Below are 26,120 nucleotides of genomic sequence, written 5' to 3'. Positions count from 1 at the left end.
TTGTCCTGTTGAAAAACAAATGATAGTCCCACTAAGCCTAGACCAGATGGGATGGCGTATCGTTGCAGAATGCTTTGGTAGCCATGCTGGTTAAGTGTGCCTTAAATTCTAAATAAATCACTGACAGTGTCACCCACAAAGCACCCCCACACCATCACACCTCCTCCTCCATGCTTCATGGTGGGAACCACACATGCAGAGATCATCCGTTCACCTACTCTGTGTCTCACAAAGACATGGCGGTTGCAACCAAAAATCTGAAATATGGACTCATCAGACCAAAGGACAGATTTCCACCGGTCTAATGTCCATTGCTCGTGTTTCTTGGCCTAAGCAAGTCTCTTCTTATTATTGGTGTCCTTTAGTAGTGGTTTCTTTGCAGCAATTAGACCATGAAGGCCTGATTCATGTAGGCTCCTCTGAACAATTCAAGTTGAGATGGGTCTGTTACTTGAACTCTATGAAGCATTTATTTGGGCTGCAATTTCTGAGGCTGGTAACTCTAATGATCTTATCCCCTGCAGCAGAAGTAACTCTGGGTCTTCCTTTCCTGTGGTGGTCCTCATGAGAGCTAGTTTCATCATAGCGCTTGATGGTTTTTGCGACTGCACTTGAAGTAACATTCAAAGTTCTTGACATTTTCTGGATTGACTAACCCATATGTCTTAATAACGTAATGATGGACTCTATTTTTTCTTTGGTTATTTGAGCTGTTCTTGCCATAATATGGACTTGGTCTTTTACCAAATAGGGCTATCTTCTGTATACCACCCCTACCTTGTCACAACACAACTGATGGGCTCAAACACATGAAGAAGGAAAGAAATTCCACAAACTAACCTTTAACAAGGCACGCCTGTTAATTGAAATGCATTCTAGGTGACTACCTAATGAAACTGGTTGAGAGAATGCCAAGAGTTTGCAAAGCTGTCATGAAGGAAAACGGTGGCTACTTTGAAGGATCTCAAATATAAAATATATTTTGATTTGAGCAGGTGTCCAAACATTTGACTGGTACTGTATACAACAACCCAACTCTTGTTTCAAAACCTAGGACTTTGACGCTGATTCAGTCAATTGAACAGTCAGGATAAGTGAGGATTACCTTCACACCTTCCAATGTGACTCTCTCTGCCACATACAGTGACTTCAAACACTTCCTGTTGCTAATGTCAGGAAATGAGCTAAAATTTATGAGGAAATTAGCACGTTTGGCGCCAGATTATCTGACACGCAATACTTGTATGTGTGTTTGTGTGTGAGTGTGTGTGCGTGCACGCTCTTGCATACATACAAACATGTATGAATGCATTAGTGCACATAACAGAACCTTAGGGCTCCCGAGTGGCGCAGCTGTCTAAGACGTTGCATCTCAGTACTAGGGGCGTCACTACAGACACCCTGGTTCAAATCCAGGCTGTATCACAACCAGACGTGATTGGGCGGCGCACAATTGGCCCGGGTTTGGCTGGTGTAGACCGTCATTGTAAATAAGAATTTGTTCTTAATTGACTTGCCTAGTTAAATAAAGGTTAAATAATTGAAAAAAAATAACCAACCAATTATTCAATCAAACGTGTAATAACTATGGTTAGGAGTTTCTGCGGACCTTGTGACCAGACCGGGAAAAACTCTGGGCCCTAGCAAGAAGCAATGCAGACCCGCCAAAGACTCCATGTGTTTCCTCGTAATGCAAACCACCCGACTCTTATTTAAAGCTACCAATTTTTCCAGGAGGTAGTCATTTCCAACCCTGACGTGCAACCAGACACCCTGAAAAGCTCATGATAAAAGTCCAGAAACAACATAGTCACAGCCACAACCTCTTACCTTCCCAAAACCCCTTTTTCTCCTGTGACTTCTCAGAGGAAGGTAAACACCCTTTCGCCGTGTTAGAAATGTGATTTCATTCTGCTGCGATGGCAAGTTCTGCCGTCTGGCTCTTTTTTTCACCCCTTTTCTTCTTCTTCTCCCCCTCCCTCTGTTCCCACATCTGGATCCCAGTTCCTCATTTATTTATGTGGTCTCCCTTGTTTTTGTGGGACTTTAAAAGTCCTTTACCTTGTTCACTTGGCAGTTTCTCCACAAATCTGATGAGGTCTACAATTACATTTTGCCATAACTGGTCAACTCAGCAATTACATGCTTGACCACAAATTCTCTCCAAAATACAGTGCTGCGGCTCATATGGCAGACAGAAATAGAATAGTTTTCATGTCTGTTTGGACGGCCGCCCAGCTGAAACTATGCTCCGCTGCTTGACTGACAGAGGGATGTGGGCTTTTTCTCCCCAAGAAAAACCTTAAGGTCACAAATCCTTACGAAAGACTGAGGGAGCTCCTTCCAGTTGAGCTACCAGTTCCTCAGTTAAACTGCGAGGAGAGAGGAGCTCGCAGGGCACTGGTAGAGGCTTGCTCCTCGACAATGAAAACTCCAGGGGACACTTAACCTTTACGACGCTGACCTGAGGCTGGGGTAAGTCTGGCAAACACTCCCCTTGTGTTTACTCCCTGGGAAATCACGTAAGACGGGTCTTGCGAGGTTGTCTGTACTTCTTTAAGAGATAAGTAACGTCACAATGGGATCAACTTGAGAGTTGTCTATTACTACCTGGTGTCTGACTAAGTCCTGGGTAGCATCATTTGCCTCTTGCTCACTCACCTCTAAGCTCATAGAAAGCTCAGGGCATCTTTGAGACCGTTTCTCACGGTTACCGCTGTTACTATGTTAGTTGATTCATAGACTCTGTAAGCCACATTACAATAGCATCTCCCATGGCAGTGCTATCTTCATCTGCGGGGCGGGATATTTAACTGGAGATGGAGTTAGTGCCCGTCAGGGGCACGGTGGTAGTGCCAATACTGACATATTAATGGAGTAACTTTTTGCCTAAATCACAGACAGGTATCACAGCTGTAAATGCTACATAACAACACTGTAACATAGTGTACCGACATTGATTAGGTTGCAAGAACAAAGTAATAACATTGTTATTACAACGGTAAAAGGTCTATGCATTACAAAGCAGAACAGATTATTGTTGAAAGTGGGACTATCACTTAAATGTTGTTCTGCCATTATTACCAGGCAACCCAATAGTGAAGAAATCCCAACTATGAAATAACACATATGGAATCATGTAGTAACCAAAAAAGTGTTAAATAATTCAAAATATATTTGACATTTTTCAAAGTAGCCACCCTTTGTCTTGATGACAGCTTTGCAAACTCTTGGCGTTCTCTCAACCAGCTTCACGAGGTATTCACCTGGAATGCATTTCAGTTAACAGGTGTGCCTTGTTAACAGTTCATTTGTGGAAGTTCTTTCCTTCTTAATGCATTTGAGCCAATCAATTGTGTTTTGACAAGGTAGGGGTGGTATACAGAAGATAGCCCTATTTCGTAAAAGACCAAGTCCATATTATGGCACGAACAGCTCAAATAAGCAAAGACAAAAGACAGTATATTATTACTTTAAGACATGAAGGTCAGTCAATCCGGAAAATGTCAAGAACTTTGAATGTTTCTTCAAATGCAGTCACAAAAACCATCAAGCGCTATGATGAAACTGGCTCTCATGAGGAACGCCACAGAAAAGGAATACCCAAAGTTACTTCTGTGGCAAAGGATAAGTTCAATAGAGTTTACCAGCCTAACAGACACATCTCAACATTAACTGTTCAGAGGAGACTGTGTGAATCAGGACTTCATGGTTGAATTGCTGCAAAGAAACCACTACTAAAGGACACCAATTGCTTGGGCCAAGAAACACGAGCAATGGACATTAGACCAGTGGAAATCTGTCCTTTGGTCTGATGAGTCCAAATTTGAGATTTTTGGTTCCAAACGCCGTGTCTTTGTGAGATGCAGAGTGGGTGAACGGATGATCTCCGCATGTGTGGTTCCCACCATGAAGCATGATGGAGGAAGTGTGATGGTGTGGGGGTGCTTTGCTGGTGACACTGTCAGTAATTTATTTAGAATTTAAGGCACACTTAACCAGCATGGCTACCAAAGCATTCTGCAACGATACGCCATCCCATCTGGTCTAGGCTTAGTGGGACTATCATTTGTTTTTCAACAAGACAATGACCCAACACATCTCCAGGCTGTGTAAGGGCTTTTTGACCAAGAAGGAGAGTGATGGAGTGCTGCATCAGATTATCTGGCTTCCACAATCACCTAACCTCAACCCAATTGAGATGGTTTGGGATGAGTTGGACCGCAGATTGAAGGAAAAGCAGCCAACAAATGCTCAGCATATGTGGAAACTCCTTCAAGACTGTAGGAAAAGCATTCCAGGTGAAGCTGGTTGAGGGAATGCCTAGAGTGTGCAAAGCTGTCATCAAGGCAAAGGGTGGCTACTTTGAAGAATCTAAAATAGAAAATATATTTTGATTTGTTTAACCTCTTACATCTAGACGTTCCGCTAGCGGAACACCCGCTCCAATATCCAATGATAGGCGTGGCGCGAATTACAAATTCCTCAAAAATACAAAAACTTAAATTTTTCATACATATGACTATTTCACAGCATTTTAAAGACAAGACTCTCCTTTATCTAACCACACTGTCCGATTTCAAAAAGGCTTTACAGCGAAAGCAAAACATTAGATTATGTCAGCAGAGTACCAAGCCAGAAATAATCAGACACCCATTTTTCAAGCTAGCATATAATGTCACAAAAACCCAGAAGACAGCTAAATGCAGCACTAACCTTTGATGATCTTCATCAGATGACACACCTAGGACATTATGTTATACAATACATGCATGTTTTGTTCAATCAAGTTCATATTTATATCAAAAAACAGCTTTTTACATTAGCATGTGACGTTCAGAACTAGCATACTTCCGGGGAATTTGCTAACAATTTACTAAATTACTCACGATAAATGTTCACAAAAAGCATAACAATTATTTTAAGAATTATAGATACAGAACTCCTCTATGCACTCGATATGTCCGATTTTAAAATAGCTTTTTGGTGAAAGCACATTTTGCAATATTCTAAGTACATAGCCCAGCCATCACGGGCTAGCTATTTAGACACCCGGCAAGTTTAGCACTCACCAATATCAGATTTACTATTATAAAAGTTTGATTACCTTTTGTTGTCTTCGTCAGAATGCACTCCCAGGACTGCTACTTCAATAACAAATGTTGGTTTGGTCCAAAGTAATCCATCGTTATATCCGAATAGCGGCGTTTTGTTCGTGCGTCCCAGACACTATCCAAAATGGTAAATCAGGGTCGCCCAATTCGTGAAAAAAAAAATCTAAATATTCCATTACCGTACTTCGAAGCATGTCAACCGCTGTTTAAAATCCATTTTTATGCCATTTTTCTCGTAAAAAAGCGATAATATTCCGACCGGGAATGTCCATTTAGCTAAACAGAGGAAAGAAAACAAAGCTTTCGGTCGACGCGGGCACGAGCCTGAGTCTCACAGTACTGTAACCAGCCACTACCCAAACGCGCTACTTTTTTTCAGCCAGAGCCTGCAAAGCCACGATTCAGCATTTTTCCGCCTTCTGAGAGCCTATGGCAGCTGTAGGAAGTGTCACGGGACAGCTAAGATCCTCACTCTTCAATAAACAGAGACAAGAAGAACGACACCTTGTCAGACAGGCCACTTCCTGCATGAAATCTTCTCAGGTTTTTGCCTGCCATATGAGTTCTGTTATACTCACAGACACCATTCAAACAGTTTTAGAAACTTTAGGGTGTTTTCTATCCAAAGCCAATAATTATATGCATATTCTAGTTACTGGGCAGGAGTAGTAACCAGATTAAATCGGGTACGTTTTTTATCCAGCCGTGAAAATACTGCCCCCTAGCCATAACAGGTTAAGACTTTTTTGGTTACTACTTGATTCCATATGTGTTATTTCTTAGTTTTGGTGTCGTCACTATTACTCTACAAAAGAATTAGTAGGTGTGTCCAAACTTTTGACTGTTACTGTATTTGAGAAGTGTTTGTGTATAGTAAGTGCTATTCTCTGCACAGTCAAACTGAGAGACAAAGATTCACACCACTCTTAACAGTACAGGGAATCATGTGCCCTAACAGAGAAACTGCCAACTCACTGTGCCCCCACCTCGCCCATACATCCCCCAACTTGCCAATTGCTGCCATCAAGACAACATCATGGCCTACCCTGCCTCTCATAGAGCAATATGTGCCAGAGCAATAAACCACTGAGAGGCCACGGCTGGCTGGAGTCTGTAAATCTGTGGAGTGGGTGTGGGTGGATGTGGACGCCAGCTTTGTTTGCTGTGGAAGATGACAGTGATTATAGTGATGCTAATGATAATGATGAGTAGACAACAATGATAGGTCTGTGTGCGTGTGTGTGTGTGCGCGTGTGTGTGTGTGTGTGTGTGTGTGTGTGTGTGTGTGTGTGTATGCCACGTGCATGCATACTTTCATGGTTGTGTGTTATTTGGATCTACTGACTGCTTGCCTGCCACATTAGAAGAGAGTCTCTCTCATTCTTCTCAGGCCTGTTGAACAGCTGGGAAGGGGAGTGGCCTGCCTGACTAACTAACTAACATGAACCAACCGTGTAGGTGTGGCCCCTAGCTCTGGCTCCTGACTCTACTACCATACTGTTTAATTAGATTCTCTCCATGGGTGGGGTAATTGGTGGCTTCAACTTTTTGAAAAAACCTCCTCTCTCTCCTCCATCATGACCCTCCACCCGTATTAACTACTCATCATAAGAGAGCTATGATGGGATAATGTGTTGTCGTCGCCTTTGTCAGATCATGGGTATAGCATGATTGTTGTGGGTGTGGCTGAGTCCAGGGACGACTACTATAGTTGGAACTCATTATGTTTCAGCTTACTTAAATGTGTTTTATTACAGCGGTGGAAAAAGTACCCAATTGTCATACTTGAGTAAAAGTAAAGATACCTTAATAGAAAATGACTCAAGTGAAAGTGAAAGTCACCTAGTAAAATACTTCTTGAGTAAAAGTCTAGAAGTATTTTGTTTGAAAATATACTTGAGTATCAAAAGTAAATGTAGTTGCTAAAATATACTTATGTATTGAAAGTAAAAGTAAAAGTATAAATCATTTCAAATTTTCTGTATTAAACAAACTAGACTGCATTATTTGTTTTAATTGTTTTTATTTACGGATAGCCAGGGGCACACCAACACTCAGACATCATTTACAAACAAAGCATTTGTGTTTAGTGAGTCCGCCAGATCAGAGGCAATAGGGATGACCAGGGATGTTGTCTTGATAAGTGCGTGAATTTGAGTACTTTTGGGTGTCAGGGAAAACGTATGGAGTAAAAAGAACATTATTTTCTTTAGGAATGTAGTGAAGTAAAAGTAAAATTAGTCAAAAATGTTAATAGTGAAGTAAAGATACCCCAAAACACTACTTAAGTAAAAATACTTTAAAGTACTACTTGAGTACTTTATCCCACTGTTTTATTGTAATGTCTAGCTTAGCTGGAAACTTTGTGCTTCTTGTAGCTAAGCTACCAGAGTAGGTTCCTCCAGGTAATAAATGGAGAATGAAGCTCTACAGAGACATTTAAAATAATAAAAACGTTAAAATATCCTTGTAAATAAAAATATACTAAATATACCATTAATGGGCGGGTTTCTAGACACAGATTAAACCTAATCCAGGACAAAAAATATTTCTCAATGGAGAATTACTATTTTTTGACCAGGAAAAGGCTTAATCTGTGACTGGGAAACCGGCCCATAGAGTTAATGTTTTATGGTTATCTTCTTAGATTGGTGAGCTGTTGTTTTCTATCACCATGAATTCTGACCTTCAATGATAAGAGTTTGGCCTCCAGTTAGCATTTTGCCATGCCCATGACGTTTTAGCTGTGTCTGGACGTGGCAAGTATCTTTTTCCACAAGTGGCTACTTTCCATCCTTCTCGGTTGTTATTCTCTGTCTCTCCTCTTCTGTCTGCATCTGTGTGGCCGAAGCGTGAGTCAAGGCGAGGTCAGTTCGGATTTCGCTCCCTACTGTCTGGAGTCCCTTGGCTTAATCCATCGCTCACATGGTGTCGGCCTGCTCTCGTCTTCACATTTCCAACCCAAGCTAATATTGTGTTTTTCTCAGGGCCCGTATTCATAAAGCATCTCAGTCTTCGAGTGCAGGATCTAGGATCAGTTTTTCCTTTTAGGTCATTATAAATAAGATTATATGGACAGGAAGGGACCTGATCCTCGATCAGCACTCCTACTCTGAGGTTTCACAGATTTCACCTTCAAACCCGACTCAAAGTCAGAATACGCTCTAAAACTTTGTCAGACCTCTTTTCTCTTCTCTTGAGATGTTTTTTTATGGAAACGTCCACTGCCAAAAGAGTAAGTTAGTGCAATCCCTGATGAATTGCAAATGTTTCAAAAGTTGGCAACAACTGAAGTGGTTAGCTGTGTTTAAAGACACAGTCATGCTGCTATTAGTCATGACAATACTTTGCCAGGTTAGCAGAACGTCCCTACGTGAAAGTCCATACGCAAAAACAAACTTTGTCTTCTGTTCAGTTTCATCAAGCTTCTCGACAGACCAATTGAGAGCAGAGATGAGAGCCGGGCCCATTCCAGAACCATTCCCAATTTTAGAAACATTCCAGGCAGGCATTGCCATGACAGCAAGCCGGTTGACTCCCAGCTGTTGACTTTTAACCCCGGGAAGGAGTTCAATGTATCGCCCTCCACATGGAGCCAGATGCTTGTCTCTGTCACTAATAATAGAGTAGGCTAGCATTACACGAGCTAGCCACCGCTTACATGCTAACTGCTAACAAGCTAAAGACAAGACACCTAGTCAATTGCAGACAAACGTTACCTAATGGGCCTGCCAAGGTTAAGCAGAAGCTTCTGCTGTCATTTTTATTTGCAGCACAAATGGATGACAGGCATTAACCGTTGGACATCTCTGGGTTCTTTATTGTGGACAGTAATGCATCGGCGAGAGAAAGGGGGCTTGTGACTCAGTGGAGGCTCTCCCCATTGTTGGACTCCTATTAAGAGGGTGCACGTATACTTTTCCGCGTCGTGGTGCACACACTGGTTGAATCAACATTGTTTCAATGTAATTTGTCAACATATTGTGACGTGGAATCAACGTGGAAAATACATTGTATTTGAAAAATTAAAAAATTAAAAAAATTCTACCAGCGTAGTAAACATTGAAATTCATTGGGTGGTTGAAATGATGTTAGAATGTTATACTTAATTAGACATATTTTATTTGACCTTGTTTCAATGTTGATAGTTAAATGGTATGTTTGAATCAACGTCATGCTGTCTACTTACATAAAGAGGTATATTGAAATACAGTATATTGTGAAGCTACAGTTAAACAATTTATGCCTGAATAGGGATTCCTACTGGTATGTGAGGGGTAGTGCACTTCAGTGAGAACAAGTCTAGCATCCAGATGACTACCTCTGTCCCCTGCTTAGCTTTGGAAGCAAACTGTGTTACTTTCAGCTGAGCTGTCACGTCGACCAGTGGAGACTGCTGAGAGGAGGACGTCTCATAATAATGTCTGGAACGGACTCAACGGAACGGGATCAAACACATCAAACACGTGGGTTTTCATGTGGTTGATACCATTCCATTGACTCCATTCCAGCCATTATTATGAGACGTCCTCCCCTCAGCAGCCCCCGCTGCTGTCAACACATTTAGACAGTGATCATCTTCCACACTCATTTGAGTAGACTACTTAAATAACAATGAATATATAGTTGAAAGTAACTCCTAACTTATCTCACACAAGCTGTATGTGAAAGTAAATTCAGAGTGAGGTTGAGTTTATTGACATCTGATTTGTCCAACAAAGGACACCGTCATTTCAACATGTAGCTTGATATACTATCATTCATCCACGGTTGATTCGTTGTTTAGAAGTAGTTACCATTAGCCCTATAAATAGGATGCCAAATGCGTAATATCAATAATACACTTTTACCTTTGCATATTGTGTATATGAAGGATGGTTGGTTGAATTTAAATGTAATCTACACGTTATTAATATGTTGGTTTCATGTCTCCATCTCAACCAAAAATCTAAGTTGAAAAATAGGACTAAATCAAATCAAACATTATTTGAAGTGCATTTAAAGTTTGATAGATTTTTGGTTGAGATGGAGATGGGAATCCAACATATCAATAACTAATTTATAGACAAACAGGATATTGTGAACGCAACGAAATATCAACATTTGTTGATGTATCTTCTGCTTGGATAGTACAGTGCCTTCAGAAAGTATTCAGACCCCTTGACTTATTCCATAATTTGTTGTGTTACAGCCTGAATTCAAAATGGATTAAATATGTTTTATTTTCTCACCCATCTACACACAATACCCCATAATGACAAAGTGAAAACATGTTTTTAGAAATGTTTGCAAATTTATTGAAAATTAAATACAGAAATATCAAATTTACATAAGTATTCACACCACTTTGCTATGACACTCCAAATTGAGCTCAGGTGCATCTAATTTCCTTTGATCATCCTTCAGATGATTAGAGTCCACCTGTGGTCAATTCATGATTTAGAAAGAAACACACCTGTCTACATAAGGTCCCACAGTTGACAGTATTTGTCAGTGCAGAAACTAACAATGAAGTCCAAAGAGCTGGTAGATCTCGGAGGTAGAAATGTGATGAGGCATATATCTGGGGAAGGATATAAAATAATTTCTAGAGTGTTGAAAGTTTCCAAGAGCACAGTGGTCTCCAAAAATATGGAACAACCCAGACTCTGCCTAGAGCTGGAGTTTGCAGAAAGACAGAGCATTAGGCAAAAGATCCTGTGGTCTGATGAGACAAAAATGTAACTATTTCACCTTAATGCGAAGGGCTATTTCTGTAGAAAACCAGGCACAGCTCATCACCCGTCTAACACCATCCCTACCATGAAGCATGGTGGTGGCAGCATCATGCTATGGGGATGCTTTTCAGCGGCAGGGAGTGGGAGACAGGTAAGAATAGAGGGAACAATAAATGGAGCCAAACGCAGGCAAATCCTTGATGAGAACCTGCTTCAGAGTACCACCGACTGTGGCGAAGATTTACGTTCCAACAGGACAACGAGTCCATGCATACAGTCCTTGAGTAGCCCAGCCAAAGCCCAGACTTGAATCCCATTGAAATTCCACATCTGACAGAGCTTGAGAAAATCTGCAAGAAAGCTTCCAATTGCCTCATTCACCCCCCCCCCCCCCCCCTCCTCTTTAACTATTTCCCGGGTTGTTGCTGTAAATGATCATGGGTTCTCAGTCAACTTACCTGGTAAAATAAAGGTAAAATAAAATAAACAATGGTATAAAATCCCCAAATCCAGATGTGCAACGCTGATACAGAAATACCCAAGACAACTGAAAGCTGTAATGTGCTTCTACAAAGTATTGACTCAGGGGTGTGAATACTTATGTAAATTAGATATTTATATATTTAATTTTCAATAAATGTTCCCAAAAATATAAGAACATGTTTTCACATGACCATTATGGGTTATTGTGTGTACAGTAGATGGGTGGTTTGAATTATTTTTTTTTTTAATCCATTTTTAAATCAGGCTAAAACACAACAAAATGTGGAATAAGTCAAAGGTATAAATACATGAATAACATATATAAAAACAATTTCCAAATGTAAAAGTGTATTATTAATATAATGAATTTGACATTCGATTTATAGGGCTAATGTTAACTACTTCCAAAGATCCAGTCAACCATGGACGAATGATAGCATAGTTAGCTTAACGTTGAAATGTTGTCCTTTGAGCAAATCAGATGTCTATTTAGCCTACATAAACCTCACTCCGAATTGACTTTCACATACAGCTTGTGTTAGAAAAGTTAGTTACTTTCAACTATTCAATGTTATTTAGGTAGTCTACCAAATGAGTATGGAAGCTGAACAACGTCTCAATGTGTTGACCTGATAGGTCAGCTGAATCGAGCACCTCTTGTTTCCAAAGCTAAGCGGCGTACATCGAGGTTGGTATTTGATTGGTAGACTTGCTCTCACTGAAGTGCATTACCCTTCATATACCAGTAGGAGTCAATGTTCAGGCAGGAACTGTTGGACTGTGCCTTACCATTTTATTTCAATATACCTCCTTATTTAGGTTGATAGCATGACGTTGAAACAATGACATAGATTAAAACGTAACATTTTCCTATCAACATTGAAACAAGGACAAATCAAATATGCCAAATCAAATATGAAATTCAACATAATTTCAACCAATTACCCAATGAATTGTCATGACTCTCCTGTGAGGACCCAACAGATCAGGTTACAGTGGATCAGCTCTACAGAGCTCTCTCTCTCCCACAGAGGAGGAGAGGGATGGATGTGGAGATTTAATGACACCTCACATCGATCGTAAACCATAGGCAGCAGATGATTCCTTTTGGTGCCTAATTTGGGCGAATGGAATGTGTTTTTGTGTTACAGAAGAGTTTGCCGCATAAGGACTTCAACAACAAACAATGGACACTGGGACAATATATTTCAACATCCGAATATTGGGAATGGTGAGAAATAGAGTATGGAAAATGAATGTCTATTTTGTGATGTCATTAAAATGATCAGAAAGACTGTATAACGTAACGGAAATACTGTAACTTAGGAAGGAAACACATTTTAGCTGTAAAGTTTCCACCCTATAGGATGTTAATACAATATGAAGAATGATTAAACTATGTTTGAAAAGATAGAAATGTGAGTTCAGACTTCTAACTAAGCCACACCCATAATGAGGTCAGAGTTCGTGTCAACATGATGGAACTGCCTTTCAGGCCAGAGTGCTTAAAAAGGCTCACTGAGAATTTAAATACAGACCAGAGAATGTGAGGATGTGGTCCACAAGTAGAAATGGTTAAAACTACAAGATCAGAAAATGGTAAGACCCTCTGAAACTCTTGACGAGCGAAGAAGGTAAAGACTAGACCGAACATTCACAGTCTGGAGCTGGGTATGTAAAGTAGTCTAGGACAATTGACCAAAGACGGGAGGGAAGACAGATCCCTCTCACCACCGTGTGGTACACTTGAAGGAACCGTTCTTAGAACACCCCAAGACAAAGAGGCCTACAACTAAGAAGGACATTGTGACCTCTGGTGGACAACCAGAGACTTACATCGAACCACTTCCCATAGAACCATCTATGCGTAAATAAACTCAGCTAAAAAAGAAATGTTCTCTCCACTGTCAACTGCATTTATTTTCAGCAAACTTAACATGTGTAAATATTTGTATGAACATAACAAGATTCAACAACTGGGACATAAACTGAACAAGTTCCATAGACATGTGACTAACATAAATGGAATAATTTGTCCCTGAACAAAGGGGGGATCAAAATCAAAAGTAACAGTCAGTATCTGGTGTGGCCACCAGCTGCATTAAGTACTGCAGTGCATCTCCTCCTCATGGACTGCACCAGATTTGCCAGTTTTTGCTGTGAGATGTTACCCCACTCTTCCACCAAGGTACAGTGCCTTGCGAAAGTATTCGGCCCCCTTGAACTTTTCGACCTTTTGCCACATTTCAGGCTTCAAACATAAAGATATAAAACTGTAATTTTTTGTGAAGAATCAACAACAAGTGGGACACAATCATGAAGTGGATGAAATTTATTGGATATTTCAAACTTTTTTAACAAATAAAAAACTGAAAAATTGGGCGTGCAAAATTATTCAGCCCCCTTAAGTTAATACTTTGTAGCGCCACCTTTTGCTGCGATTACAGCTGTAAGTTGCTTGGGGTATGTCTCTATCAGTTTTTCACATCGAGAGACTGACATTTTTGCCCATCCTCCTTGCAAAACAGCTCGAGCTCAGTGAGGTTGGATGGAGGGCGTTTGTGAACAGCAGTTTTCAGTTCTTTCCACAGATTCTCGATTGGATTCAGGTCTGGACTTTGACTTGGCCATTCTAACACCTGGATATGTTTATTTGTGAACCATTCCATTGTAGATTTTGCTTTATGTTTTGGATCATTGTCTTGTTGGAAGACAAATCTCCGTCCCAGTCTCATGTCTTTTGCAGACTCCATCAGGTTTTCTTCCAGAATGGTCCTGTATTTGGCTCCATCCATCTTCCCATCAATTTTAACCATCTTCCCTGCCCCTGCTGAAGAAAAGCAGGCCCAAACCATGATGCTGCCACCACCATGTTTGACTGTGGGGATGGTGTGTTCAGGGTGATGAGCTGTGTTGCTTTTACGCCAAACATAACGTTTTGCATTGTTGCCAAAAAGTTTGATTTTGGTTTCATCTGACCAGAGCACCTTCTTCCACATGTTTGGTGTGTCTCCCAGGTGGCTAGTGGCAAACTTTAAACAACACTTTTTATGGATATCTTTAAGAAATGGCTTTCTTCTTGCCACTCTTCCATAAAGGCCAGATTTGTGCTGTATACGACTGATTGTTGTCCTATGGACAGAGTCTCCCACCTCAGCTGTAGATCTCTGCAGTTCATCCAGAGTGATCATGGGCCTCTTGGCTGCATCTCTGATCAGTCTTCTCCTTGTATGAGCTGAAAGTTTAGAGGGACGGCCGGGTCTTCGTAGATTTGCAGTGGTCTGATACTCCTTCCATTTCAATATTATCGCTTGCACAGTGCTCCTTGGGATGTTTAAAGCTTGGGAAATGTTTTTGTATCCAAATCCGGCTTTAAACTTCTCCACAACAGTATCTCGGACCTGCCTGGTGTGTTCCTTGTTCTTCATGATGCTCTCTGTGCTTTAAACGGACCTCTGAGACTATCACAGAGCAGGTGCATTTATACGGAGACTTGATTACACACAGGTGGATTCTATTTATCATCATTAGTCATTTAGGTCAACATTGGATCATTCAGAGATCCTCACTGAACTTCTGGAGAGAGTTTGCTGCACTGAAAGTAAAGGGGCTGAATAATTTTGCACGGCCAATTTTTCAGTTTTTTATTTGTTAAAAAAGTTTGAAATATCCAATACATTTCGTTCCACTTCATAATTGTGTCCCACTTGTTGTTGATTCTTCACAAAAAAATACAGTTTTATATCTTTATGTTTGAAGCCTGAAATGTGGCAAAAGGTCGAAAAGTTCAAGGGGGCCGAATACTTTCGCAAGGCACTGTACCTGCAAGTTCACAGACATTTCTGGGGGGAATGGCCCTAGCTCTCGCCCTCTGATCCAACAGGTTCCAGACCTGCTCAATGGGATTGAGATCTGGGCTCTTCGCTGGGCATGGCAGAACACTGACATTCCTGTCTTGCAGGAAATCACGCACAGAACGAGCAATACGGCTGGAGGCATTGTCATGCTGGAGGGTCATGTCAGGATGAGCCTGCAGGAAGTGTACCACATGAGAGGGACGATGTCTTCCCTGTAACGCACAGCATTGAGATTGCCTGCAATGACAACAAGCTCAGTCCGATGATGCTGTGACACTCCGCCCCAGACCATGACGGACCCTCCACCTCCAAATCGATTCCGCCACAGAGTACAGGCCTCGGTGTAACGCTCATTCCTTCAACGATAAACTCGAATCCGATCATCACCGCTGGAGACAAAACCGCGACTCGTCAGTGAAGAGCACTTTTTGCCAGTCCTGTTTGGTCCAGCGACGGTGGGTTTGTGCCCATAGGCAAGGTTGTTGCCGGTGATGTCTGGTGAGGACCTGCCTTACAATAGGCCTACGATCCCTCAGTCCAGCCTCTCTCAGCCTATTGCGGACAGTCTGAGCACTGATGGAGGGATTGTGCATTCCTGGGGTAACTCGGGCAGTTGTTGTTGCCATCCTGTACCTGTCCCGCAGGTGTGATGTTCGGATGTACCGATCCTGTGCAGGTTTATTACAAGTGGTCCGCCACTGCGAGGATGACCAGCTGTCCGTCCTGTCTCCCTGTAGCGCTATCTTAGGCGTCTCACAATTTATTGCCCTGGCCACATCTGCAGTCCTCATGCCTCCTTGCAGCATGCCTAAGGCACGTTCACGCAGATGAGCAGGAACCCTGGGAATCTTTTTTTTGTGTTTTTCAGAGTCATGAGAAAGGCCTCTTTAGTGTCATAAGTTTTCATAACTGTGACCTTAATTTCCTAAGCTGTTAGTGTCTTAACGACCGTTCCACAGGTGCAGGTTCATTAATTGTTTATGGTTCATTGAACAAGCATGGGAAACAGTGTTTAAACCCTTTACAATGAAGTTATTTGGATTTTTACAAATTATCTTTGAAAGACAGGGTCCTGAAAAAGGGATGTTTCTTTTTTTGCTGAGTTTATATATATATATATGCTACCATTCAAAAGTTTGGGGTCACTTAGAAATGTCCTTGTTTTTGAAAGAAAAACAATTTTTTTTGTCAATTAAAATAACATCAAATTGATCAGAAATACAGTGTAGACATTGTTAATGTTGTAAATGCCTATTGTTCGATTACAGGCTCAAAATGGCCAGAAACAAAGACCTTTCTTCTGAAACTCGTCAGTCTATTCTTGTTCTGAGAAATGAAGGCTATTCCATGCGAGAAATTGCCAAGAAACTGAAGATCTTGTACAACGCTTTATACTACTCCCTTCACAGAACAGCGCAAACTGGCTCTAACCAGAATAGAAAGAGTGGGAGGCCCCGGTGCACAACTGAGCAAGAGGAAAAGTATACTAGTGTCTAGTTTGAGAAACAGACGGCTCACAAGTCCTCAACTGGCAGCTTCATTAAATAGCACCCGCAAAACACCGGTCTCAATGTCAACAGTGAAGAGGCGACTCGGGGATGCTGGCCTTCTAGGCAGAGTTGCAAAGAAAAAGCCATATCTCAGACTGGCCAATAAAAAAAAAAGTTTAAGATAGGCAAATGAATACAGGCACTGGACAGAGGAACTCGGAGTCGCCTCTTCACTGTTGACGTTGAGACTGATGTTTTGCGGGTACTATTTAATGAAGCTGCCAGTTGAAGACTTGTGAGGTGTCTGTTTCTCAAACTAGACACTCTAATGTATTTGTCATCTTGTGCAGTTGTGTATTCATATTACGGTGAGCATAGTTTCCAAATGTATGTACGATAAGTCCACTCTGTCTTTCCCCACCTCCTTTTCATTGTGTAACAATCTGTCATATCGTGTCAGTCCAACAGGGACTTTTATCTCATGTAAGTGTGTATGGTACTCTGTGTTACAGTTTTTGACAATTGCTTATACATGATTTCTGAAACTATGGCTCCTTTTCTTTAGACTACACACAAAACGCACACACACAACATGCAAAACGTCACATCTCTTGCAACACCAAACACTTAATTAAAAACTAGTTTAACTCTTCTCAAAATGTTTTTGCATCAACTCTACACACAAACCATCAAATGATTAGCTCTTATACACGCCAACTACACAGATGTGACAAATGTAATACACTACTATCTTGTGTCTTTTGCATGTTCAGTGGACTCCACGGCAGTTTGTCATATCTCTCACACGTACATGTGCACAAATATGTTCAGTATATATTTACACTATAAACAGAAATGTAAGGGGGGGAAATAAAATGTTTTCTATCTCAAAACATTGTATTTTCATCCAGATTTCAGGATGAACAGTAACAAATACAGTAGAAGTTAAACGAATAGGCTTGTTACTATAAAGAAGAAAACAATTAGGGTGCCTTCTGTCTCCTATTTGGGTCTGGCCACAGCACCTCATCAACATCACCGGCGATGTTCTCTCTGGCTAAACAGCGGGGGAAGTAACGTTTGGAGTGGCGTATCCAGCCCTGGCATGCCACCTCGTCTATGTCACCACAGGCCTTCTCCATCGCCTGGAGAAGGGGTATGGTGAGGTTGGCGATCGTATACCTTCCAACGCCACGCTGAAAATAACTCTTCTATTGGGTTTAGAAATGGAGAATATGGTGGCAAGTTGAGCATCAAAATTTGCGGATGGTCAATGAACCAATTGCGGACCAGAGCAGCCCAGTGGAAACTTACATTTTCCCAGATGACAACATACCAGGACTGCTCTGGCCCATTCCTCTGGTCATTGGGAATGAGGATATTATGCAGGGTGTCAAGGAAGGTAATAATGTGGGCAGTATTGTAAGGACCAAGACTGGCATGATGATGGACACCGTTCTGACTAATGGCTGCACACATTGTGATGTTGCCACCACGGTGTCAAGGGACATTGACAATGGCGCGGTGTCCTATGAGGTTTCTTCCCCTACGTCTTGTTTTGGCTAGGTTAAAACCGACCTCATCAATGTAGACATAATCATGATGCACTGCACCAGCATCTAGTTTCATAGCTCTCTGAAACAGACAAGACATTATTGTATGACAGTATGAATAGACAGAGCAGTCAATATGTAGCACAATACACTGGAATACAATACCAATGACAGGATAGTATAGCTTACTTGTACATATTCATAGCGCAGTTGTTTAACTCTGTCAGAATTTAGCTCAAATGGTACTTTGTAGAGCTGTTTCATACGAATCTGATGGCGTTTCAGGAGACTCACCCTATTTATGTTACTGAATGTTGTGTTGTCAGTGTTGTGGTGTTGCAGTTGTCGTAAACGTATGCCGTTGTTTGAAATGACCATATTCACTATGTGTTGTTCCTGCTGTGAACAGCCGGTTTCTTCCTTCATTGAAGGATCATCTAGCAATTATGCAAAAACATGATGTGAATGGTTATGGTGCAAGACTTCTTTCAGTATGAAATGAAATGTTACTGTAGTGCTGTAAGTGCTGCAGTGCTGTAAGTACAGTAGCATGGTATAGAGGGTGGGTTTACTTACCTGTTCTCATTTCGAAATGTCCGGATGACACTTGCTGCAGTGTAACGGCTCAAGTTAGGCTGGACCCTCTGCCCAGCCTCCCTAAAACTCAAACCACGGTTGAACACATGGTCAACCAAAGTGGCCCGGATCTCATCTGTGATTGTTCTCCTTCCTCTTCCTCCTTGTCCTCATCCCCCTCTTACTCTCACTCCTCTTCCTCTAACCCTGTCTCCAAAATTGGCCTCCATTGTTGTCCAAACCAAGAAAGCCAACCTGAAGCCTATTTATAGTGTTCAAGCTCTGATTTCTAAGTGAAGAAATTAGCTGTAAGTGTTTTCACACGTGAGCACTGGGTGTAGGTAATCGGTAAATGAGTGTGGCATTTTGAATGGAAGTGTTTCTCAAATTAAACACAAGACCTGTTAGTTTTGAATGATGTGTCTAATGAACTGTGTTTAGTGTTTTGCAAAAAGTGTGTTTTACAATTGCAAACTGAGTGTAAAGCAGATAATGTGCTTGCAGTTTTGCAGACTTGGTCTGAGGATTAGGTACATGAGTTAATGGTTTCACTGAGTGTGCCTCAAGTACCACTTTTAGTGTGTAAGCGATTGTACAAATTATATTATTTAGTTAGTTAATAAATAAATACATTTGTGTAGTACTGAATATTCAAAAGGGCTAGGGTTCTTGTGGATCCAGGGATATTGCGATGTTCAGAATGAGACTGATGAGGTAATAATTAATAATTGACTGTCATTGATGTAAGAGATATTTATGAATCTTTAAAGTTTAAGTCGGGAAATAGTAACTCGGGAAATATATTTTCCTGTGGTGCCCCAAATTCCTAATGAGTTAATTGTTACATGATCAATTGAATCGAGTAATAATTAAACGTAGTAGTTAATTATTCGATAAATAGCAGTCATCACATTAATGATAGTCACGTCACGACAGAATATAGGATGAAAAATATGAAAATGTTTTTCACATTTGTATGTGGAATTTTCAACGCACTTTCAACATATACATAGTTCTGATGATTATTTTGAAATTCAATTGATGTAACAACATATTAGTCATGTTAAGTCAATATATTTAAGTTTAAGTTTTACCCTTATTTCAATGTTTACAACGCTGGTTGAAATGAGAAAAAAACAGTAGTACTGTAGTTGGTGACTTTTTTTCAAATACAATGTATTTTCCACGTTGATTCCACGTCACAATACGTTGTCAAATTAAGTTGAAACAACATTGATTCAACCAGTGTTTGCCCAGTGGGGAGTTTCCTCCTACAGTATGTTACTCCTCTTCCCACCCCCCTCTCTAGCTACCTCGCCTGCCTCTCTTTGTACCTCTTGTCTTTCCCCCTCTGTCTCTACCTCATTTGTTTCCCCCTCTCTTCATTTCTACCTCCACTGCCTGTCTCTAAACCCCCCTCTCTCTCTAAGCTCTGATTGGAAAGGTGGAAGAGGTCTATGAGCTGGAAGGTCTTTTGTATTGGACTATTGGGAGATGGACTAGGGGAACTTTTGAGTTGAGTGAGTGGGTGAACATAGAAATCCATTGTGTATGTGCAGTACATATAAGGGTCATGTCTATCTATCTCCTCCTTACAGCGAGTGTTGATGCAGTGGAGGGTTCCTCAGGGAGTCTTGAGAGGAGACTTCTCAGCTGCAGCGCAAATGGAACACTATTCCCTATATAGTGCACTACTTTAGAACAGGGACCACAGGGCTCTATTCAAATGTAGTTCACTATAAAGGGAATAGGGTGACAGATGGAACGCAACCCTCCTCACTCTCTCCTCTAGTTTCTGTGGCCTCTCACTTGTACTCCCTCGCTACTTCCTTTACAAGCTGGTCTGTCCTTTAGCAATGCTAGCGAATGAAGAAGTGTGTTTCCCATGATCTCCATCCATGCCTTACCTCTTGGGAATGTGCCTGTTCATATTAAATGAGACAAGACTGAGTGTGTGACCTCTACACACCCACGTTTAATTTGAAACACCAGAGGTGTTTTTGAAGTGGCCTGTGTGCTTAGCGGTTATGTGCCAAGGTTTTTGTACATGCCCAGCGAATTTTCAGACTAAATTTACTTATCTCATTGACCCCATGCGCGCCCCATTTACCGTGGGCTTTTGATGGTGTGGTGGAATAACCCCCCCCCCCACCAAAAAACAGAATTCTACCTTGGCTCTGAAGCGATGCCTGTGTTTATTGGCATGCGTAGGGACTGGGCATAGGACTTGCCCCCCTCTCCACCTACACACACAATTCGCCCCCCTCTTCTAATGTCAACCAGCTGGGCCCCGCAGAATAATTTCAGAGTTGCAAAGGATCGTACTGCCCCGCCCTTTCCCCTCCCTCTCCTCCTCCCCTTCTTTCACTTTCATGCCCTCAAGCTTTCTGTGTGTCCCTTTAATGTAGGATTGATTCCCCACCCAATGAGGAACCCAACACAGTATCCACACAGTGCAAATGTATGGTTTGGGCATGGGATATGAAGGCCATTATTTACATGGCAGGTGTCAGTGGCTGGGGATGGATGGACAGCGGGTTGTACAGTAAATCTGGCCTATGGATTAATTGCACTTGACTCCTGTGTTTTGTAGGTCTGTCGTTCTCACAGGCAGCAAACTGTGGCAAAGCCATTATCTAACTGGGGAGCAGTATCACGGCAACTCCAAAGGCATTGGGAAGAGATTTACAGTAGAAGATTTAACCAAAATGGTGTCGTCTGCGATGGCTGAGAATTTACTTCAAAGGACCTTTTGGTTTGATCTCTTTCTTGCCATGGGAGACGAACACACCAATCTCATAAAACCTTACCAGAAATATTACGCTGTGGCGTATTAGTGCCAGATTTTCTTCGTGATGTGGCCGTTGTTTCATCAATGTCTGTGAATTCAGTCTGTCTCAAATGTTATCAGTACCGTTACCTGGCTAAATGTTCAGTACAAAGCCATCTTATCTTATTCATCAGGTGATGCCTTCATGCCTAAAGGCCTTAATACCAGCATGTGTCAAGTATACTACACACTCTTAGAAAAAAGGGGTCATCTAGAACCTAAAAGGCTGTTCCTATAGGAGAACCTTTTGGAGAACCATTTTTGGTCCCAGGTAGAATTTGTTTGTGTTCCATGTAGAATCCTTTCCACAGAGGGTTTTACACAAAACCCAAAAAGGGTTCTCCTATGGCGACAACCGAAGAACCCTTTTGGAACCAGTGGAGGCTGCTGAGGGGAGGACGGCTCATAATAACGGCTGGAATGGAGCGAATGGAATGGTATCAAACACATGAAAACAATAACATGTTTCATACCATTCCATTTACTCCATTCCGGCCATTATTATGAGCCGTCGTCCCCTCAGCAGCCTCCACTGTTTGGAACCCTTTTTTCTAAGAGTGCACTACCACACTACCTGGCCATGTGATAACTGGTCTCCAATAATGACCGTATTACAGGACTCTGTCACCTGTTGTGTTGTGTGGTCTCGTTCGCTCTCTCTACCCCATTCATTATTAATAAGAAGCTCCTGGTGTTTTTCCTCCCCTCCGCTACTCGGTGTCAGGTATAGCAACAATCTCCTCCATTGGACCAAGGCTCAGGATCCATTTGCAGCTTAAGAGTGTGTCTCAAATGGCACACTATTGCCAACATAGTGCTCTACTTTTGGACAGAGCCCAATGGGCCCTGGTCAAAAGTAGTGCACTATATAGGGAATAGAGTGCCATTTGGGAAGCAGGCTTAGACTTTCGTTGTGTCCCTGCTGCTTAGAACCATTCAGGGCCTCTATGAGCTGTGTGTTAGCTGTGGCGCGGCTTCTCTCTCGCATTATATGTATTTAGCTCACTATTTTTGATGGACGGGGATCTCAGAATGCACTTGGATATTTCTCTTGGCTTGCCGGTCATCTTTCAAAAGGTATGGCAATTACATCATCCACTATTTTTAAAGTCAATGATTTTTTATTTCTTATTGACCGTTAAGTATTAAAATGACGGTGTGTTTGTTTTAGCAGGCTTGTGGTAAAGCTATTGGGATGTTTACGGGCCCGAGTTTTATTTGGAAAAAAGGGTGAATCGTTGGCTCTTGGTGTCTAAGCAGATGAGATGGTTGGGAAACACTTTGAGATTACACTCACTTTGAAGCAGAGGTTCCATAATTTGTAGCGTATCTGTCTATGCTTGTTAGCGTGATGTTTAACAGAGCAGCTGACCTCAGAGCACACTTGTGTTTATGTGCCTTTGTATGATTGCCTGTGTGTGTGTGTGTGTGTGTGTGTGTGTGTGTGTGTGTGTGTGTGTGTGTGTGTGTGTGTGTGTGTGCGCACGCGTGTGTGTGTGTGTGCGTGCGTGTGTGTGTATATGCATTTGTGTCTGTGTCTGTGTCTTTGTGTGTGCACAAGCGTGTCTATGTAACCTGACCCAGGCTGATCTCATTCTCCCCGAGTTACATAAAGAGAGCAGGTTGCTATGAGATCTTAGGGAGAGAGCAGACCACTATAGGCAGCAGACCACTGGTCCTCTGATACAATGCCTTCGGAAAATATTTTCTGGGGCCCAAATACTTCACGCGGTTTTTGGTAGACCACTGTCGGCCTGACTTGGCCATACAAGGATGTCCTCTTATTTAGTCAAATCAATCTCTGACTGGAGCGTTGAGTCGTCCTCTCCCAAACTGGTGACTAACAAGGCTCCAGAGGGCAATTAGGAATTATTGTGGCATACAAGAGAAAACCAAATCTGCGGGACTCTCTCCAAAGCCTCATTACAGTGTGTTTTTACAGACCTTTTGTGTGTAGCCAGAAGTGGAACTAAAACTTTTATGCGGTGTGCGAAGATTGTGTTTTCTATGTGTGTGTGTGAGAGTTACAAAATTGTCACAATCGAAAGGCCAGAAAACCCTGATTTCCCTTTATTGCAAAAGAGAAAGCTATTTAGGGCAGTGAAGGAAAGTGACCTGGCTGGTCTAGCAGCATGCTGCAGCCTCCGTCACGTCTACAGTGTCGGCATAGGTTCAAATCTGGCCTACTGCCGTTTGACACAACTTCTCGCTATCTGTCAACCTCTCTACCTGTTCAATACAATCTGAAAATTCCTTAAAATACATATATTTAAAAATAAATAAATGGAGAGACAGGATTATGCAGGTAAAGAGAGACTGTTCCAGAGTGAGACAAATATGAGACATCAGATGCATCCATGTAAAGTCAGACAAGGAATGCATGTATTCACTAGGAAACAATAAATGTAGCTAACTCGGATACCTCCTGCGCCTCGACCTGTTGCTCCGGCCTGTTTTTTCCTAACTTTTATTTTGTTTTATTTTGTTCATACCAACTATCCAGCTAGCTAGGTTGCAATGGAGCCCGCTTCACCTGGAATAGCTAACAAACGTTTTCAGCGCTGTAGAAGCTGTGTTTATTACGCTCTTGTCTGGGACAATATTGACAATCTGGAGTTCCAATGCAGCAAATGTTTGCTAGCGGAGAATTACAGGAATGAGGTGGATATCCTAAGCAAGCAAATCTCAATTTTGTGCGAATTTATGGGGAAAACACAAATTGGAACTCTCCCGTTCTCAACTCCTGTGGCTGGACGCCACTCGGGCATGATGGATGTTTCCCCGCCTTGTCATCTGTCCCTATCCAAATGGCCTGTGCTACCTGGAACTTGCCTGCCAAGGAAGTCATCTCCATCTGCTTCTCCTCCTCTATCTTGTAGAGGAGTAGACTGAGAACAGCAAGAAGATTGTTCCAATCAGCACTGGTCCCATATCACAAGTCGTGGAAACCGAAGGCAGCGGCATGCTGCTAAGCGGACTGGATTAGCTGCAAGAGGTTCGGATCAGATTGACATAAGGAATAGCTTCGCTGCACTGGTGCCTGATCTACCTGTGCCTTCATCGCTGAGATTGCCTGTGTCTGCGACAGCTGTGATGACTCCAGCTACACTGACTCCAGCAGTGGCTTCGTCATCGAGTTCGGCTCCTTTTCCTCTTTCTGGATCTGGTGGGGCACTGCTTGCTGTGGGAGGTCTGGACCTATCACCAGGAGCAGCTGTTGTACGCTATCCTACTTCTCGTGGGCCCGTGAAAGGTTCAGCGAATTGTGTGAGGGGTAGGAATGGGCGGATTTCTCCATCCCCTTCTTGTTGTATTGGACAGTTCTATGGTGAGAAATGTCTGTCCCTGGAGCAAAAAACTTTGTGCTATCCAGGAGCACAAGTACAGAACATCAATAAGCTGCACCCAAACAATTTAAACCAGCATCAGGAAATTGATATCATATTTCATGTGGGATTCAATTACATTATAAAGGGCAGCTCAGAACAGCTGAAGATGGATTTTAAAGAACTGATTGGGTCTCTGCTTGACACCTACAAATGTCGCATAATATCTGGCCCTGTGCCATCCCTAAATCGTGCCATTGAACGTTTCAGCAGACTTTTATCCCTCCATAACTGGCTACAAGACTGTTGCAGCTCTGTGGGTATAACCTTTATTGACAATTTTGATACCTTCTGGAAACAAAGCGATCCACCCAAATCATTTGGGTTCCTGGATCCTTCCACAGCATTTATAAGGCTGCGTAGAGACAATTACTTATCAATGACCCAAGCCCAGCTCAGTTAATCCCTACCATTGTGTCGCTGAGTTGTCATAATGCTTCAGCAAATGTACATTATCCCAGGGGCGTTGGAAGACACAATGTAAGTAACCTAATGTATGTCCTCTGCTGATCCTACAGCTATTGTATGCAGTGGCTTGATGAGGAATTGAAAAATGTTATGGTTGAGAGGGATGAGGCAAAAAAATGGCAAATAAGTCTGGCTGCACAACCGATTGGCAAACATACTGCAAATTGAGAAATCATTTGACTAAACTGAATAAAAACTACACTATGAAACAAAGATAAATTATATAAAGAACGATAGAGCACCCTAAATGAAATTTGGGGCAAAAAGGCAAACTCAGCTCCATCAAAAACCACTGATATTGCCAATTACTTAAATTATTTTTTCATTGGCAAGATTAGCACATTTAGGCATGACATGCCAGTAACAAACGCTGACACTACACATCCAAGTATAAGTAATAAAATTAAGAAAGAGAAGCTTTGTCATTTTGAATTACGTAAAGTGAGTGTGGAAGAAGTGAAAAAAATATGTTGTCTATCAACAATGACAAGCCACCGGGGTTTGACAACTTGGATGGCAAATTACTGAGGATAATAGCGGATGCTATTGCCACTCCTATTTCTCCTATATTTCAATCTAAGCCTACTAGAAAGTATGTGACCTCAGGCCTGGAGGGAAGCAAAAGTAATGCCGCTACCCAAGAATA

The 26,120-nt window shown here is 41.8% G+C and overlaps 1 protein-coding gene across 1 annotated transcript in view; it reads left to right on the top strand.

Annotated features, from left to right (window-relative positions):
- The first annotated feature begins 1,991 nt into the window (after positions 1-1,991).
- Positions 1,992-26,120, top strand: part of insc (INSC spindle orientation adaptor protein) — a 100,621-nt gene continuing 76,492 nt past the window's right edge. The window contains exon 1 of the mRNA XM_014124676.3: positions 1,992-2,475. The gene's annotated coding sequence lies outside the window, so the exon portion shown is untranslated. The remainder of the gene's footprint in view (positions 2,476-26,120) is intronic.

The sequence above is a fragment of the Salmo salar genome, chromosome 10 (genome assembly GCF_965601325.2).
Source record: "Salmo salar chromosome 10, fSalSal1, whole genome shotgun sequence".
Lineage (NCBI taxonomy): Eukaryota > Metazoa > Chordata > Actinopteri > Salmoniformes > Salmonidae > Salmo > Salmo salar.
This window is presented reverse-complemented; position numbering and strand designations above follow the sequence as displayed.